The 18,113-nt window shown below is 38.4% G+C and overlaps 1 protein-coding gene across 2 annotated transcripts in view; it reads right to left on the bottom strand.

Annotated features, from left to right (window-relative positions):
- The window catches only part of Khdrbs2 (KH RNA binding domain containing, signal transduction associated 2), a 439,601-nt gene that overhangs the window by 161,052 nt on the left and 260,436 nt on the right, over positions 1-18,113 (bottom strand). The gene's annotated exons all lie outside the window — the stretch shown is intronic.

Below are 18,113 nucleotides of genomic sequence, written 5' to 3'. Positions count from 1 at the left end.
AGTTAGTTTAATGAGAGACATCTGTGTGACCAGTTGATTGGCACTATCCTTCCGAGTCTGGTAGGATTATCAATGGGCACAGAACTGAAGGCCATGTGTTCCTCTCTTCCTGAATATATCAGCAGCCAACAGTTCAGCAGTGAGAGGTAGGACCTCCCTGAGTTTCTTCCCCATTCATATTTAAGTATTGACATACTCATGTTTGTGCACACCTAGTTCAGACATCAGTTCCTGCTACACATCCATAAATTTAGTGGCTGTGTCTTCACCAGGAGATAGCATTTCATGGTCTTTCCCCTATCTTCCAGCCTACATTTTCTCAAATGTAAACACTTCGAATTTTATGGAAAATTAAAATGTAACACTATTTGATATATTGATCTTCTTTTTCTGGGCAAAAAGTAACTTCTAATTTACTGTAACATCATGAACATTGAAAATTTCCTGAGGTTTTATTGAAGCACATAGAGAAATTAAACTGTCTATTATTTTTGTTACAGTGAAATCAGTCCACACCAAGTTTCAAGTTTAAATTTTAATACTAAAATGTATTTTTCTGAACTTTCATGGTATATTTTCTACATAATAGCCAGTTTCTATACAAGGGTTATATACTAGCTATATTCTCTAAGATAATATGTATGCAATACAAGTCATCGGCCTAAGTTCTAACTGTGTGTGTATGTGTGCATGTGTATGCGAATGTGTGTACAGTATGGGAATTTATGAGTTAAGACTATTTTCAGTTACAGATAATGATTGGATAAGCATGAAAAAAACTTACAAAGGTTATTTAGTGTATTATGGATAAGAAATTCAATATATATATATATATATATATAATAAACAATGTGTGTATATACACATGTGAACAGACATGAAATAAAGGAAATAGTCAGGAGACTCATCTGATTAAAATATGTGATGACAGAGATGTTAACAGAATTAGGTAGCTGAAGTATCTATTTCCCATGATGCCTAAGGGAAAGACTTACTATTAAAAGAATGACAAAAACATTTAAGAAGAAAATAATTCAGCACAAAGGGTTACTAAGTAAGAATATAACAAAAAGAAAGGAAATGGAGGAATATCATTAATTGTAGAAAATATCATAGAATATGCAATGTGTAATATATGTACACATATATGTATATAAAATCAGGAAGAACCTGAAAAAACATTTAAAATATAATTTGAGAGAGACATTACATTCAAAGCAATCTGAACTTCTAGTGTTACTCACAGGGAGGTATAAAATATTGCTAAACTGTGTATATGTAAGGCTAGTGAAGTCCACATACTCTTCAAGTTATTTCATTTAGTAAAGCTTTCATAAAAATTAAATTCTGTAAAATTATTCTGCAAAACCTAACATTTAAATATAATTTCAACTTGCCAAATACCATAAATGATAGTGAAAAGACAAAACCGTAAGCCAATGGAAGTATTTGACAACTAACATAAGTAGCAAAAATTTTGCATCTAGAATTCATAAAGAAATATCTTAGAGATAATAGAAAAGACAAAGAATCTCCAAGATAAAACAGGCAAAAATCAAGCAAACATTGATCACAAGAGGAGAAAAACAGTCAATAAATATACAAAAGTCTCACAAATCTCATTAGCAATAAGGTGCAAAGAATTACTACATTGTAATTTTATTTCTTATTTGGTTAGATATAAGAATATGGAGAAACAAGGAATCCAGTAATATATCTGGTAATAAAGTATGCTTAGATCTGAACACTCTTATTCCTTATGACACAGTAAGTCCATGGTAGTATTATTAACAAAAGCAAGTGTGTGTGTGTGTGTGTGTGTGTGTGTGTGTGTGTGTGAAAGAGAGAGAGAGAGAGAGAGAGAGAGTAAGAACGGCAGACTGTTCAAACGTTTGTATATGACAAGATGTATTGTTAAGAATATGTTACACATCAGTGATAATGAACAAGCTGTGTTACATGCATTGACATGATAAGCCTTAAGTGGCGCATCTGTTTTTGCCCCTCCAAGGCCCATAAAGAACCTTAGAACTGGTGGCTGAGAGTCTGAGAACATGTGAATGTGAGGTGTGTTGCCCACAGACATCTGAACATGACATTGACTTTGTATTCAGGAATGCACTGCAGAAGACCTCTGCAATGTCAAACCCATTAACATTTCATCATGAATCAAGGGGAACTCCCTAGGCACCACCCAACCCTGAGGGATTACTGGCAGACAATGCTTGTTAGGGGAGGAATATCACACTGAAAAGCATCCATGTTCCAGTAAAGATACGCCATAACACTAGCGGGAGATTTGCAAAGATGTGCTGCAGCAGGAGATGCAGGGTGGTGGTGGGGCAGCAGGGTGTTTAACAACTAAACGTCATTACACACAACAATGAAGACTCAAAGAATAAAGCAAAGAGATGGATATTCTGAGTCTTTCTTATTTATGAAAGTTTAAAAGACGCACACTAGAGAATTGTTGAGGTACATGTATGTGTTATGTAAAACAAAGTGTGAGAAGCAGGTGGTATTTGTGCAGGGTGTTAGAGATCAGGCTGAGGAGGTAGGCTTGCAAGAGCTAAGAGGGGCTTTCTAGAATTACAATGTGTTCTTAATGTGAGTTTATCAGTGCTTATTTTATGAACACTTTAATATTTAATATTTATACTTTAATGATAGAAATTCAATGTGTTTATAAGCTTTTCTCAGTAATGGAGAATAATGGCAACAATAATGTTGAACAAATGGGGATTTTGCATTTTTAATTTTTGGAAAATTGTCTTTGACTATATAATGTAATATGCCAGAACAGTTGATTCATTAGTATGACTTTTTCTTTTCTTTTGTTTTTTCAGAAAAGAACTATTAAGTAGCATTCAGTATACATACTTACAAAAAATCATTTATGGCAATGAATTTGAGAATTAATTTTTGTAAGGATCTAATATTTAGCATCTTTTGCTACCAGGTAATCACGTAAGAATTCACACTTTTTAAACAAATTAGCCTCCATACAGTATAAAATAATAGTGTCTAATATAGGTCAGGATCTAATTAACATTAATTTGGATCTCTCTCAAGTGGATATACTTTTTACACAAATAACAATCTAACCAAATGACATGTGTGAAATTTTCTTTGTGTTTCTTTGCTCTTTGGGTCTCCATGCATATGTTGAGTGTCATAGAGAAAGCAGTATTACAGGGTTACAGAGCTCCACGTGAGAGATACACTCAGTTCTCCTTTGCCATATTTCAGATCTTAGTGATGATACCAAAACAACTCTGAGCATCAAGAACTGAGCAACCAAGACCTGTGGGTCTGGTCTGAATATACACTACAGTGTATCACATTTCATCCTCATCACCAGTGCTGGAGTCTAGGCAGAAGTGATGCTATGACTTAAAAGCCTCTGGGATATCTTAAGACATCCAGAGCTATGGGAGAGAAATGTATTTTGTTTCAATAGTCTGGCTAGACTGATAAACGCCATTGATTTATTAATTCTTACTCATTCCTTACCTTACAAAACAGCAAAAATAATTAAGAAAAAGGTATACACATTGCTCCCCAGAGCTCATGTTTTAGTGGAACAGACAGGTCAATGTGTTCATAACTAACTCCTTTAAAGGCCATCTGACCTAAGCATTTCTTTTCAGGAGTGAGCTAAGGAATAGAGATGACCATTCTCATGTGAAGCCACAGGAGTAGATTCCACTATCTGCAAATGTGTTTGTGTAAGCTGAAAAGTGAAATCAGGTAGGCATGACAATACAACAATTTAGCACAGGAAGAAGATTTTAGGAAGTGCTGCGTTTTGGTCTGTCTCACCCGGAATCTACAGCTGCCTGAAGATGCTGCTGCTCACGTATTATTGTTACTCCCATCATTTCAGGACCTCTTCAGTCCTCACTCTGAGAATTTAGTCACAATTAAGTGTCCATAAGTGTGCCCTTACTAGATGAAGGATCCTTGAAGGCACGCTCCATACTTCCATTAAGCACTGAATGTATTCCTCTATGAAATTGTAGCTTGCCTATAACATGCCATTAAATTCAACCATCTAACAGCAAACACAATAAGAATTTTTACCTTTTCCTGAAAACTCAGTAACTATTTTGACTCCCAATGTCTGTAATAGTTAATTTTATATGACTTTTTTTATACACTATAGCATTAGACTTTCAATCTCCAATTTAAAGAGTAATACTTGTCTTATAGTTGGGTTAATTATTAATAATAAACAATCTATTTTATTAGTTAAACAATTAACTAATTGTTTATTTGGTAGAGCTTGGTATTTAAAAACTTATTTGGTACATCTTTTGATAGTTCACTGCTGGTCTTCTATAGAGCCAGGACAATCGGGTTCCATTTAAAGAAATGTCAGAGAAGGCACTGTCATTTACTCATCTGTGATGTGGAGTGTCCTAATAGTTGAGATGACAAATGAATGGTTGACTTGAAACACTGGGTTTTACAATGGCCTCCATCCCTCACCGTAGGGCCCCTGAACCATAGTCTTGAAGTTCATTTGTTGCTTCCCTGCCTTACCAAAGTGGAAGCCTCTAAGTGGCCTTAACAACAAAACTAAGGTGATAAATTTCACAGCAAGATCAATTTCCACAGCGTTTTTACTGCAGCATACATTTTTTTAAAGGATGCATTAAATTTGGAGTCTGTCTGAAGGATGATTGCTAACAGGTTGTTTCAGGAGAAAACAAGTGGTGCACTCGTGTGAATATTTATCTGGCAGTGCCGTGCAATACTAGATTATTACAGATGGCAGGGGGAAAGACCACCAGTGATGTGACATGGGAGAATCTATCATCAGAAGTAGGTGGTTTCATAGCATGTCAGACTTACCTTACCTGCAGTTTTGTAAGAAAAATATGAGGATCCCAGTACATTTATCATTAAACAAGGCACTCACCTGCTCACCACCTCCAGACGCTCTGCTGAACGTTCACTCTTCCTCCTTCCTTTGCTGTCAGACTGTTACTGTAGTGGACACTTTGACAGTGTGTGACCGAATGACACATGCACATTTAAGTGAAAAGGGTGAAAGCACAGGAAAAATGAAACAATCCCATGCAGACTCTGCTCTTTGAAAACAGATGAGTAAAACCAACACAGTTTCATGTGATGTTGTGTCTCTCTGAGTTGCATGCAGCCTGTAAAGAAAATATTTGCCTCAGATAGTTCACCTAATGTCTTGTAGACTAAGGACTGCTTGCTTGGACAATGGTGGTGGTTCCTCATGCTCTCCCTGCACATACGCTTCCATATCTAAGATTTAACTCATCCAGGCACTAAAGGCAAACTTAAGTCTTCACATGTGTAATACTCTGTGTAACTTCTCTGTGTTTAGTGCCATTGTGCTATGGCCTAAAAGCCATCAGCTCTACCCTAGAAATCTCACTTGAAATCTGGCTCTGATGCTCATGGATTAGGTATCTTTTTGTCATATTATTAAACTTCTAGTGCCTCCATTTCTTCAATTATTGAATGATAATAATAGGAATAAAATAAAGTTGCTATTGAAACTAAAGGCTGAAAGTACAAACTTTGTGTAGCATATAGATCACAATAAATATGAAGTTAGAGTAGTTCCCTTAGTTATAAAAACATCATTAAGAGTCCAGTTTTGTTTATTTGCTATTTTATTGTTTGAAACTACTACTCTTTTTTTTGTTTCCCAATATCCTATAATTTCACTGAATCATTAGTTAGTACTAGACCTAACCAGTTTGATTTTCCTGAGTAAAAGAAAAACAAATAAAGAATACTGCAGATGTTTAGGTAAGTAGGGTTTCTAATTTGTGTCATAACTACTTTTCCCACAGTAGACAGAGAATGTCAAGGAAATATTCACTACTATCACGCAGGTTGGAGTTCAGCTAGCACATATTCTACTCATTCCTGTACCCATGAGATTTGCTTAGGAGTTTCATTAGCTGCCCTTTATGGCCACAGCTTTTGCCTGTTATATGTTTATGGTGAATAAGAGGTTTGCTATGTAGACAGACCTATCTGGCAGTTTCTAGACATGCACCTGACATATTAGTCTAATATTTTTAATCCTAGAACTCCTTAATGGGAAAAAAGAATTCTACTTCTTACTTTTATTGTGATTGTGTACATAAAAGCTTTAATGTAAAATAGAGAGGTAATGAGGCTGACCATAGTTTTCCATCTTTCATTGATTCTGCCTTTGGTAATTATTCTATATAAAATGGGCATTCAGTAAATGATAAATTGAATTGCACTAAATGATATATATGGATATATGAAGAATGATAAAATTGTTCCTTAAAGTATAAATTCAGTTTGCTCTCTTTTGTGATCATCTACTTTATATCTACTCTTGGTCAAAATCATATGAAAGTAAAAGGCACTACTTGTGAGAAAGGAAACTTCTAGCATAAAGTACTTACGACAGTCATTATACTTTTTTTTTTTTTTGGTGAGACAGGGTTTCTCTGTATTGTTTTGGAGGCTGTCCTGAAACTTGATCTGTAGACCAGGCTTGCCTTGAACTCACAGAGATTTACCTGCCTCTGCTTCCTGAGTGCTGGGATTAAAGGCGTTGCACCATCAACGCCCAGTTATACCACTCTTGGTCATATACCAAAAGGAAACTCTATTGTACCACAAGGACATTGGTTCAACCATGTTCATTGTCACTTTGTAAATAATAGCCAGGAACTAGAAATAACTTAGATGAACCTTAGCAGAAGAATGGATAAAGAAAATGTGGTACATTCATGAAGTGGAGTATTACTCAGCTGCTAAAAATAATAACAGCATGAAATTTGCAGGCAAACGGATGGAACTAGAAAAAAAATCATCATGAATGAGGTAACCCAGAATGAGGAATATATTAACTTATAAAAAGATATTAGCTATTAAGTAAATGATAACCAAGTACTAAACATAGGCCCAAATAAGTTAGGTAAATAGGAAAGTCTGGGTGGGGGTAAGGAACACATGGATCTACTTGGGAGAGGAAAATAGAACAGGCAATACCAATCTGAGCAACCTATGTAGCCACAAAGGCTCCTGTGGGTCATGTCTGGGTCCTTGGCCCAATAATAACTAGAGTCTGGGCTGTTGTCCATGGCTCATGTTATCACAGGAGGCCATAGGCAACATATGTGTTGAAAACTGAAGGTCATTCAGAGAGAGACCTGCCCCATTCTGGGATAGCTTGCCCTACCCCTTGACAGACACTGCAGCAGGAGAGCTAGCTTCCCACCTCTCCCCCATGGGAGAGCTGTTCCTAGCACTTAGGAGAGATGGCCCTATCCCTCACTACAGGTATTGGAGAGCTGGTCTTGATGGGTTAGTCTAGAAGAGCTGGCTCTGCCCATACCAGAGCGGGGAGGTCCCAGTGGCCTGAGCAGACCAGCTCAGCTATTAACCAGACCCACATCCTGGGTCTTAGGTTGGCCTACCCTGTGAGTTGCACCATCCCATCAATGACCTGCTGGAGCACACTAGGGGACTGGCCCTGTGGAACAATGACAGCAGGATCTCCATGATTCTGGGCAACAACAGGATATCCAAGAGGAGTTTCAAAGAGGGACTGGTGATGATGGTGGGCCAGAAACCAGAGGCTTTGAACCAGACCAATGACTCAATGCAATGAACATTTTGCAGGTGCGGCTGATTGGGCAAAGGGGTATACTGTGTGACACATTGCAGGCCCCAATCCCTTTAGAATGAAGAAGTGTTGGAAAGATGGAGGAGCAAAGTGGGATTTTGTTTGTTTGTTTTGTTTTTAATTAATTTTGAGAGGCATACTGTAGGGGTGGGGTTAGATATAGAGAGACTGGGAAGTGAGTGGGATTGGGATGCATGATGTAAAATTTCCAAAGAATCAATAAAGAATTATGTTTAAAAAACAACAAACAAATGAACAAACAAACAAAAAACAAAGTGGGGGAAATGGCTGGATGACACTTGTTACTTTGGAAAGAATGTCAATGGGTCCAGTCGTCAGGAAAGGGAAATTTTGTTGATTTATTTTCAGGTGATAATTGCCACATTAAATTATTTATGAAAACTATCAGATGCTGTCATCTAAATCTGAAAAATGTATTTTTAATGCAGAACAATATAATGTGCAGCATCCAGAAGTGAAGTGAAATACTTTTTGTAATTATATTTAGAGTTATGTCTGTGACTCTGCCTATAGCAGATACTGTGTTCAAAAGATTTTCATGTACATTTGTAACGCAAACAGAATAGCTTCCTTTGATGAACAACAGAGATTAAACACAAAGTCTTTTCCTTTTGAAAGTAGAAAGGACTACTCATGGTTCTCTCTATGAAATAAGTTCCCAAAAAGCTGTTATAGAAACATGTTTTCCTATCTCTGCATTGCCTTCTACTTTTCCCAGCAGTATTCTCAGGCCTGCAAAACTCCTTTCATACAGTACAGTCTTAGAAAAGGAGTGACAGAATGTGTGGGAAGATAGGATTCCTTTAAAAAAGAATGATTTTGTATATATGTGCAGTATTCATTTGCAATATATGCATGCGTTTATGTGGGTGCCTGCAGCAACCAGAAGAGGCCACCAGATTCTTTGGCACTAGAGTTACAGGTAGCTGTGAACTGCTTGATGTGGGTTCTGGGAACTGAAACTCTAGTCTTTTGTAAAAATATTATGAGCTCTTAACCCCAGAGCCATCACTCCAGTCTGGGTAAAGATATCCTCACATGGTTCCCATAAATCATGTATTCAGGATAGAGCCATTCTGATAAACAAAGATGATAAATAGTTGTCTCTATAGTACTATCAGTAACTAGAATCAAATAGAGAAAGTGTGTGTGGTGTGATGTGTGTGCACACACTCCTGCATGCATGTGCACACATTTATTTTCCAGAGAGTCAACAGAATTATATTGGAGGAGTATGTGCAAATGAGAGACATTTGGGTTACGTCACTGATATATTTGTTTGCAGGGAGAATTCAAACAATCCCATTTGCCATGTTCCCAGTGCATGGTCTCCAATTTTTAGACATGCTTGGAATATAAGATATTATGGGAACCACATGTGTGACCTAATGACTTGGAGCGAGTAATTTGAAGAGCCTCTGATAACTTTCTCTAAAATACCATTAGCAAATGAATTTGAAGTGTTGCCAAATAGTATCCTCAGGATATGATAGAGCACTAGGGAACTCACAGCAGCTGTGGCTGCCTGAATAAGACCTGAACAAGATCAGTCCAACCAATTGTGTGTGTGTGTGTGTGTGTGTGATGTATATTGTATGTATGTAGGGCATATATTCTAGTCTCCAACCCACCATCATGAGGGGGGTAGAGGCATGGTGGTTGAACCATTCCAGACCTTACTGGAAGAGACTGTCACAGAGCTGTGCACATGACAGAGACCAAGAGGCAGAGAGCTCAGAGATAGTCCCACAGGTTGGTGTAGCCTTAGAAGGACTGCCCTACTGATCTATTTCCTTTAGGTAACCTCTCCCCCTGAAAGCGCCACAGCTTTAAAAATAGTACCACATGTTTGGGGTTAAGCATTAAATAAAATGAACCTATGAGGATATTTCAGGTTTAAGCCATAGCTGGATATAATTTTCAGCCTTACAATAAACCATGCGAAAATGTGCACTAATTACTTGTGACAAGCAGAACCTTTTAGAACACACCCATTGAACTAACTCAAAGGAACACACTTTTCATTCATTTATAATTCTGAGACCAGATAAAAACAATCCTACTTCAAATACATTAATATAGTTAGTCATACATTAGTAGTAGTACTACAAAGGAGTTAGAATTTAATTTTCTAAAGTAAAGACAAACCTCCCAAACTCCAGTTTGCAGCCTGGCATTCACATGACTGTCCTCCTCTCCTCGTCCATAGCAGACACACACACACACACACACACACACACACACACACACACACACAAGCTTTTTTCATAAAATAGCCTAGGGAAAACTTTAATATTATGTTTGTAGGACATAATATTGTCCTATAGTAGCTAGCAGACATTGCAAATAAGAACAAAGAAAGAAAACTCATTTTTGTCACTTTTATAAGAGACATTCCTCATCTTCATAATTTTTAGGTAGAGGTTTGAACCCAATCGTGAAGTGTTGTGATGGTCATTCAGACTTCTACTACAGGGGAAGAATGCTGATGAATTTAAAGGATGAGTGTTTTATTATCTGTGGAAGTAATTTATTGTGTAGTTGTGCCTAAATCTCACTAACTTTCTCTGAACTCAGAACCACAGTAATATGATGCCCAGCCCATAACTTTGCATCACATTCCATTAACCTCGCATGTTTCAGCTATTTTAAATATTAGTTCCATTTCAACAAACAAAATCCTGCAATGCATTCTGGTAAATTAGTCTCTAATAAGAAGAGACTAGAGCATGAAACTCCAACAAGAATGTTTAATGGAATACAAATATCCAATCTGGAGGCTCTAATAAAAGTGTCCTCTCTCTGGGTGAAGACCCTTGGCTGTTACATAGAAGCCATCATACATGGCCGCCCTCAAAATGCATTATAGATCAGACTCATAATCTTTCCTTCTACAAATGGCACAAGAATTGATTTCAATTATCATTTAATACTGATTTCCCTCTCCTGTCAAAAAGTTCGCTGTGCACATGAAACTGAAGGTTGTCAGCTTGAGCTCATTGGTGGAACTTTTAAGGATTATTGATTTGCCAGTGAGATTTCTAGTTCTCTCATAGTTACTGGAAGGATACCTCGGAGGCTGAATTCGATGACAGGATGGGTCAGAATGCCGATAGGCTTAGTGAAGACTGATGAAAAGAGAAACTCAAAATTTGTCAGAATGCATTTTGTAAATTAGGTTAACATGATTGATTATACTAAGCCAAACTTTCTCATGTAGCACTGGCCTGAATTTTAATTATCTCTTTTCTTCCTGCTTCGTTTTCTGCTTTGGTACATGGCTTTGATGTCCGCACATTAACCTTTGGAGAAAATATGAAGTGGTTTAAAAATAAATTGGACTTATGCCTTTGGAAACTAGGAGTTGTTTTGTGCACCTACAGAGACTTGTTTGACTTCTTTCAACTCCATCAGTATATGAGTTACCACAGAGTATTTATATAAGCACATATGTAAGGCCAATGGTTTTTTTTTTTCAGGATTTTATGTTCTTAAAGAACCCAGGGGCCTTTATCTTCACTTTAATTTTCTCACAATCCTTGTTAAAAAGACAGCTTTTCACAGCTAATGCCTTCTCAACAGCACTGACATCATTCTGAGTAAACGCAGATGCATCTTGCAGGCACAGGCAGTGCCTCCTTTAAGCAATCTCTCCCTCTCCTGACTCCCGCATACATTCTTCTGTAAATGTGGTGTAGATTTGTCTCTATGGGGACAGACTCAGACTTTGGGTGGCTTTAAAAGACAGAAGTTTGCATTCAATCAGAAAAAAAGGACAAAATCATGGATATGTGATCAACATGAGAGTGTTTTGCTGGACAAATCACAACCAATAACAAACGTTTAGAAGCTTAAAACCTAGAACATTACAAAATCCACAAAATGTCTTCTCTCTCTCCTTTTCCCTCCTCTCTCTGTGAGTGTGTGTGTGTGTGTGTGTGTGACAGAGAGAGAGAGAGACAGAGAGAGAGACAGAGACACAGAGAGAGAGACAGAGAGTGGACAATTTGGGTTATGGGTCTTTGCCTTATACCTTGTTTGAGACACAGCCTGGCTTCTCTAAAAGCCTCCAGGGCATTTCTTGTATATATCTGCATGCTTCCTATCTTGCCATGCAGCATGGAGACTGGATGTGTTGTGTTCAGCTTTATGCCGTTATACAGGATCTAAGGGTCTAAACTCAGGTTCTCTCACTTGAGCAGGAAGCATGTTACCACTGGGCTAACATCCAAGACCCTTCCTTCACCTTTTGTTAAAAGTATAGCCTCTGATCAACTTATAACATAAATGTGATTTTATTTTAAAAATTCTATAGAGGGGAGAAATACGGGAATTTTTTTCTCTGTCTTTAATGATAGAAAAAAATAGTTATTGTTGATGTTTTGCTGTTGATATTTCAAAACTCATTGCTGCCTATATGCAGGCCGTTTTTGTTGCCTCTCTTCATTCAGGGCTCTGGTAAGTGACAGGAAGAGTTTCCACAGAAGAGATTCTGACTAACACGGTCTTGTATTCCCTCTGCTAAACACATCCTTCCTAGGCCTGCCGGCATTGCAGCCCAATTAGCAGGCTGACCTCTGCACACGAATACTGTGTTAGGACACCAGGTGGAGTTCTAGAGCAGTAGCAGATTTTCTACATCAGAACAAGAGCAATACCCAACTCCCACAAATAAAATATCCCAGGCAGCCCCAACTGGACGAACTGCAAACAGTGCTTTGCTCAGCATGCTTTCACAAACAGTCACACCAACTGACTTTCCTCACACATAGTTGCACATGATGAGTGAGAACCACTTTGTATTCTTACCCTGACCCCACAGACATCTGATGGTTTTCCGGCCCAATATAGTCATCCTTAGCTTTCTTTTGCCCTTGATAACTGCATATCATCCTAACCCCACAGTTCAGGGCACATCTCAGCTAACCACATCCCACTGTAGCCTTACACGGCAATGTACATCTCAGATAACCAACCTCCCTCGCCTTACAGGACCATGTACCCCACATCCCTCCTAACCTTCACAGGCCAGGCTACATCTCCACTTACTGCATCCCTCCTTAGTCTTATAGGACCACATGTATCACAATCTAACTGCATCCCTCCCTAGCCTTACAGGACCATGTACATCCCAGTTTACCGCATTCCTCCCTAACTTCACAGTCCAGGCCACATCTCAGGATGCTCTTTTCCTGTTCTCTTTTCCATTCTCCCAGAGTAACTGAAAGATCACAGTTTCCTCCAAAAACCCTAGGTGATCTTCTCAGAAACTTATAGGTAGCTTTTTATCCCGTCTCTGCTTCCATTCTCCTGTGCCATTACTCCATCTATGTCCATAGATGAGATTCTGACTAACACAAGCTTTTACTAACTTGTTCTCCCAGGTTCTCTACATATGAGATGAAGATACCATTTTCTGACTTTGTCATCACCATTTCCTGTTCGTGTCAATTCTCCTCTCCCTGGTTGTCAAAGATGTGCCTGTGGTCTCCATCTTAGAATCTTGGTAAAGCATCCATGTTCACGAATGGCAAATCCTTTTACTGGAACATGGGCAACATGGTAGTTTGAAGGTCATTGGCCCGCATAAGCTCACAGGGAATGGTAGTATGGGAGGTGTTGCCATGCTGAAGTAGGTGTGGTCTTGTTGAAGTAAATGTGACACTGTGGGGCAGGCTTTGAGGTCTCTTTTGCTTAAGCCTCACTCAGTGTCACAGTCCACTTCCTGTTGTTTCTGATCAAGATGTAGCCAGCACCATGAGCCCCTCTGTGATGGTAATGGACTGAAACTATAAGCAAGCCACACCAATTAAATGTTCTCCCTTATGAGAGCTTCCATGTTCATGGTATTGCCTTTTCACAGCAGTAGAAACCCTAAGATAGGCAGTATTAATTGGATGTGTAATTTATGCTATTCTGTACCTAATATTAACAACATATACATATGTACTATAGTGCATATATGTATAAGATTTCTAAAAATATGATAAGTAGGTTAATCCTATTGTTGCAATCAAGTAGTTTATATAGAACTGGAAAGAGATTTAAAAGTATTTTCTGCCTTTGGGATATGTGAAAGCTTGTAAATAGGAAAAAGATAATATCAAATAACTTCTAACAGATGAGGGAGTAAGATAAGAGTCCCATATAGCAAATCCAGTTTATAGTGGTTCCTGACTCTGTAGATGGCAGTATTTCTAGCACTCTGTAGTTGGAGGTATTCATGAAGGGATGGGAAGATGCCCTAACCTTTGACTTGAACATTCAGTCATTGCCTAGATGAAGTGCAGGTAGTCTGCCTGCATGGATGTATAGACTCTGTGAACAAACATCAGGTAGGATTGATTCTGTTGTGCTCTTTACTGAGAAAAAGAACAGTGTCACAAAGATGGTAGAGCCTCTGGAGACAGAGAACAGCACACACCCAGCCCCCAGTGCCTGGGTCATTAATAGCTCATTGGTAGCATCAGCCTAGGCCTGAGTGACTTAATAGACCATGATTGGTGCCAGCTACGCCTTCAAAGGTGGCATTTCACTTCTAGTCTCTGGTAGATTTGGTGCAATTCTATGCGAGTTTTTGTTAAAATCCCATTTGCAATTTTTCTAATATCCCTTGGTTATGATGATGGATCTGTAAACTGTGAATGTATTCCACTCAGAAGATATTAACAAAAAAAGCTTTCAAATATTTAAAGGCAAGATAAAAACCCCAAATATATATACATATATATATATATATATATATATATATATATATATATATATCACTCACACACGCGCGCGCGCGCGTGTGTGTGTGTGTGTGTGTGTGTGTGTGTGTGTGATTCAGCTAACACAAATGATGATCTTAAACAGCAGTCTCCATCACTGTATGTGGTATCTCACAGGCCAGCTGCAGGAGTGGATGGATTTGATTACCTCCATGCATTCTGTGTGGCCCGAAACTTAATGCTGAGGCTCAGCAGGAGAAGGACTGTGAAGAGGGAATTGACTCACACTGTGATTTATAATAAAGGGAGCCTTTTTCTTGGAAATTTTATCTGAGAGTTAAGAACTCCTTTGAGATTTTTCACTATCAACTCAGCATGGTGCTATTATTTTGTTACTGAGACACTTTTGTTTTTCCTACCTCTTACAGTGGAATCTGAAAGTTCAGCAGAAAGCAGTGGTCCCTACCTACAGTTCAGTTAGGTGCCCAAGAGATTGCAGACTCGCCTGAAATTTTGTATGCACCTACTGAATTATTTTTTAACAGAAAATAATTGTAAAATATAGTCAGTAATTAGTTTTCCTATGACTTAAGAGACTTAAAAAAAGCTGTATGTATCCAGCCTTTCCTATAAATCCATGCTATGTTGTTGTAGAAATACTGGGATGTCTGCCAACCTGATGCTTCCCACCCCCTCCACAAACCTTTGTTTCTTGGTAGAAAACACAGGCCATTTTGGGTGGGGTGGGTAAATTTTCTTATTTGTGTTTTCTACCATCACAAATTACTCTATCTTGTGTCAAGCTGACATAAACTCGAAAGCAAAATATTTGTGTGAAGTCTTTTGTGTGCTAAGAACTATAGTTATATCTCAATTTACAATGATGAGCAAATATTACTAAAAATGAATGCTTAGGGCAGGATCTCCTGAGGGAAGAGGGAGCATGAGGGGAGGGGAGAGGTACTTGGAAGAAAGAGAGGGGGAGAAGAGGAAGTGAAAGGAGGACATGGGGAAGCAGGAAGGTTGAGTCTGGGGAACAATAGAGGAGAGCAGGATGAGGGATACCATAATAGAGGGAGACATTATAGGTTTGAAGAGATCTAGCACTAGTGAGATTTCCAGTGATCTACAAGGATGACACCAACTGGCAATCTAACCAGTAGTGGAAAGGCTACCTTAAATGCCCTTCCCCTATAATGAGATTGACAGCTATCTTGTATGCCATCCTAGAGCCTTCATCCTGCAGCTGATGGAAGCAGAGGCAGACACCCACAGCTAAACACTGAACTGAACTCCTGGAACGAGTTGCAGAGAGGGAGGACTGATGAGCAAAGGGGTCAAGACTGGGCAGGTTAAACCCACAGAAACAGCTGACCTGAACAAGGGGGAACTGATAGCTGAGAGGCCAGTATGGGACTGATCCAGATCCCCTGAATGTGGTATCAGTGAGGAGGCCTTGGCATTCTTTGGGGCCTTGGACAATAGATCAGTATTTATCCCTGGCATCCAAATAGGCTTTGGGAGCCCATTCCACATGGAGGGATGCTCTCTCAACCTGGACACATGGGGGAGGGCCTAGGCCCTTCCCTGGATGATATGACAAACTCTGGAGATCCCCCATGAAAGGCCTCACCCTCCCTGGAGAGTGGAGTGGGTATTGGGTGGGGGGCTTGGAGGGGGAGCAGGGGAAGAGGGAAGGAAGAGGGAACTGGGATTGACATGTGAAGCAAGCTTGTTTCTAATTTAAATGAAAAATGAATGTTTTTGCACATTATGGAGTATTATCTTTATTAAATGGCTAATTAGCATGTGGCTTGAGTATCTGTACAGAGAAGTGGACACTTTTTACTCCAAGTAGAACCAAAGATCCAATGAATAACTACATGGATCACATTATTATTTATTAGGTGAAAGTCAATAAAATAGTTGATAAACTTCAAAGGGCATATGTTCTCAGTTATTGAAGGGGCATCACCTGAGAATGTTCTGTCATTATTTGGAAGTGTTCTTTGCACGGCACCTTAAATAGTGTTAATTGTTATATATATTTTAAATTAATGCCATGGAGTGCAGCACTAAGGATAGAAAAAAAAGATAAAAAGAAGAAAATAAAAGAAATGGAAAACATGAAGAGATGTAGCAAATCCTTCTGGCAGTTTCCTAGCACCTTGGTCCAAGCATCCCTCTAGGTCTAACAACATACTGTTAGTGGATTCTTGAACTTCCACACAGAACATTCCCACAATGCCAAGTTTATATTTTAATAACATAAGACAAATATTTCTTAGCTATTTAAAATCAATAATGCCTGATCAGTTTCAAAAAAAATATAAACATCTGTGAATTAAATAAATCAATAGTAGAAAGATGTTAAGAAAAACACAATGACGTTTTATATTATGGTTAGCTTTTATTCAATACTTATAGAATTATAAGCAGTTACTGGTGCCTATAAGTGTTTAGGACTATTTATCATCACAGTGCATACTGTACCTATGAAGTAATGCCCTGGTTCCTTCAGACAGAGAGCCTTCCCTCAGCTCCATCCCAAACTGAACTCTCACGTTGCTCCCCCCCATCCTTATTCTAATGGCTATTCCCTCTATTAGCACAACAGTTTTATCCCCAAAATTTCATTTCATTAATATTTTACAAAAACAAGCAAAGAGCAAAATGACCCTACACCTATCTCGTCACCAAATGCGGAAAGATATATAGCCAGCATTCCCTCCAAACCATCGTTTTGCCAAAGGGGGTGTGATAATGAGTCACAGCATTTCCGCACGACTTGTTTACATATCTCAGGGCTCATGATCTGGTCTCCATGAGCTATGAAGAATGAATGGTAGAAAAACTAATCTTACCTGAGCATGTTATTTTTCTCCCCAAAATCTCCTACTTGGCACCCTGTTCTTCCTTGAGAATTTATTTACGACTTTTCCTCACACAGTCTCTCCCAGCTCTCATCTTCCTGATCCCCCACCATCACAAAATATTCAACTTCATAAAGAATGCAATTGCTGGTTCTCATACTTGGGATGCCGCTTACTAATTAGCCCTTTAGGTGGGGCAGCACTTTGTTGAGTCTCTCACGGCACTCAAATTCTCAAGACACTGCTGTTTACAAACTTAGACATTAATGAAAAGTCAGAAAACATAATTCGACTTGTAATTAGTTTAATCAGGTATATGAAAGATACTTCAGATGAATATATTTTGTCAGTTCTACTAGGATTTTCATATTTAATCTTCCTTCGGTCTTTAAGTCTTATCAATGCTTTATGTTAAAACAATAACATCATGTTTAAAATGTACCAAGCACTAAGCATTAGTATCTTCTTGAGTGGAACCTATCAACCATGATCACTTCATTTAGGTATCAAGTTTTGACTAGCAGTTAGCCAGTATATAACTATCTATATGATTTTAGTGCCCAGCACATGACAGTAATTATTATTGAAGGGTGTAAACTTAATGAGCAATGATTTGCAGAAGGTATTTGAGAGGAGAGCATTTGTAGGTATAAAGGACTGAATGCTTACAGGGTGAACATACTAGAGAGATTAAAGACACACAAATGCTTTTTTGTAATGTATTTTGAAATATATTTATCTTTATTTTATGTGTGTGAATGTTTGCCTGCATGTATATGTAGAGGTACCACATGCCTACCTGGTGGGTACCCTTGGAGGCTAGAAGAGAGCATCAGATCCCCATGGAACCAA

Source organism: Mesocricetus auratus, unplaced genomic scaffold, assembly GCF_017639785.1.
Source record: "Mesocricetus auratus isolate SY011 unplaced genomic scaffold, BCM_Maur_2.0 Super-Scaffold_100021, whole genome shotgun sequence".
NCBI lineage: Eukaryota > Metazoa > Chordata > Mammalia > Rodentia > Cricetidae > Mesocricetus > Mesocricetus auratus.
Note: the sequence above shows the minus strand (reverse complement) of the source record. Positions and strands in the feature narration are given on the sequence as shown.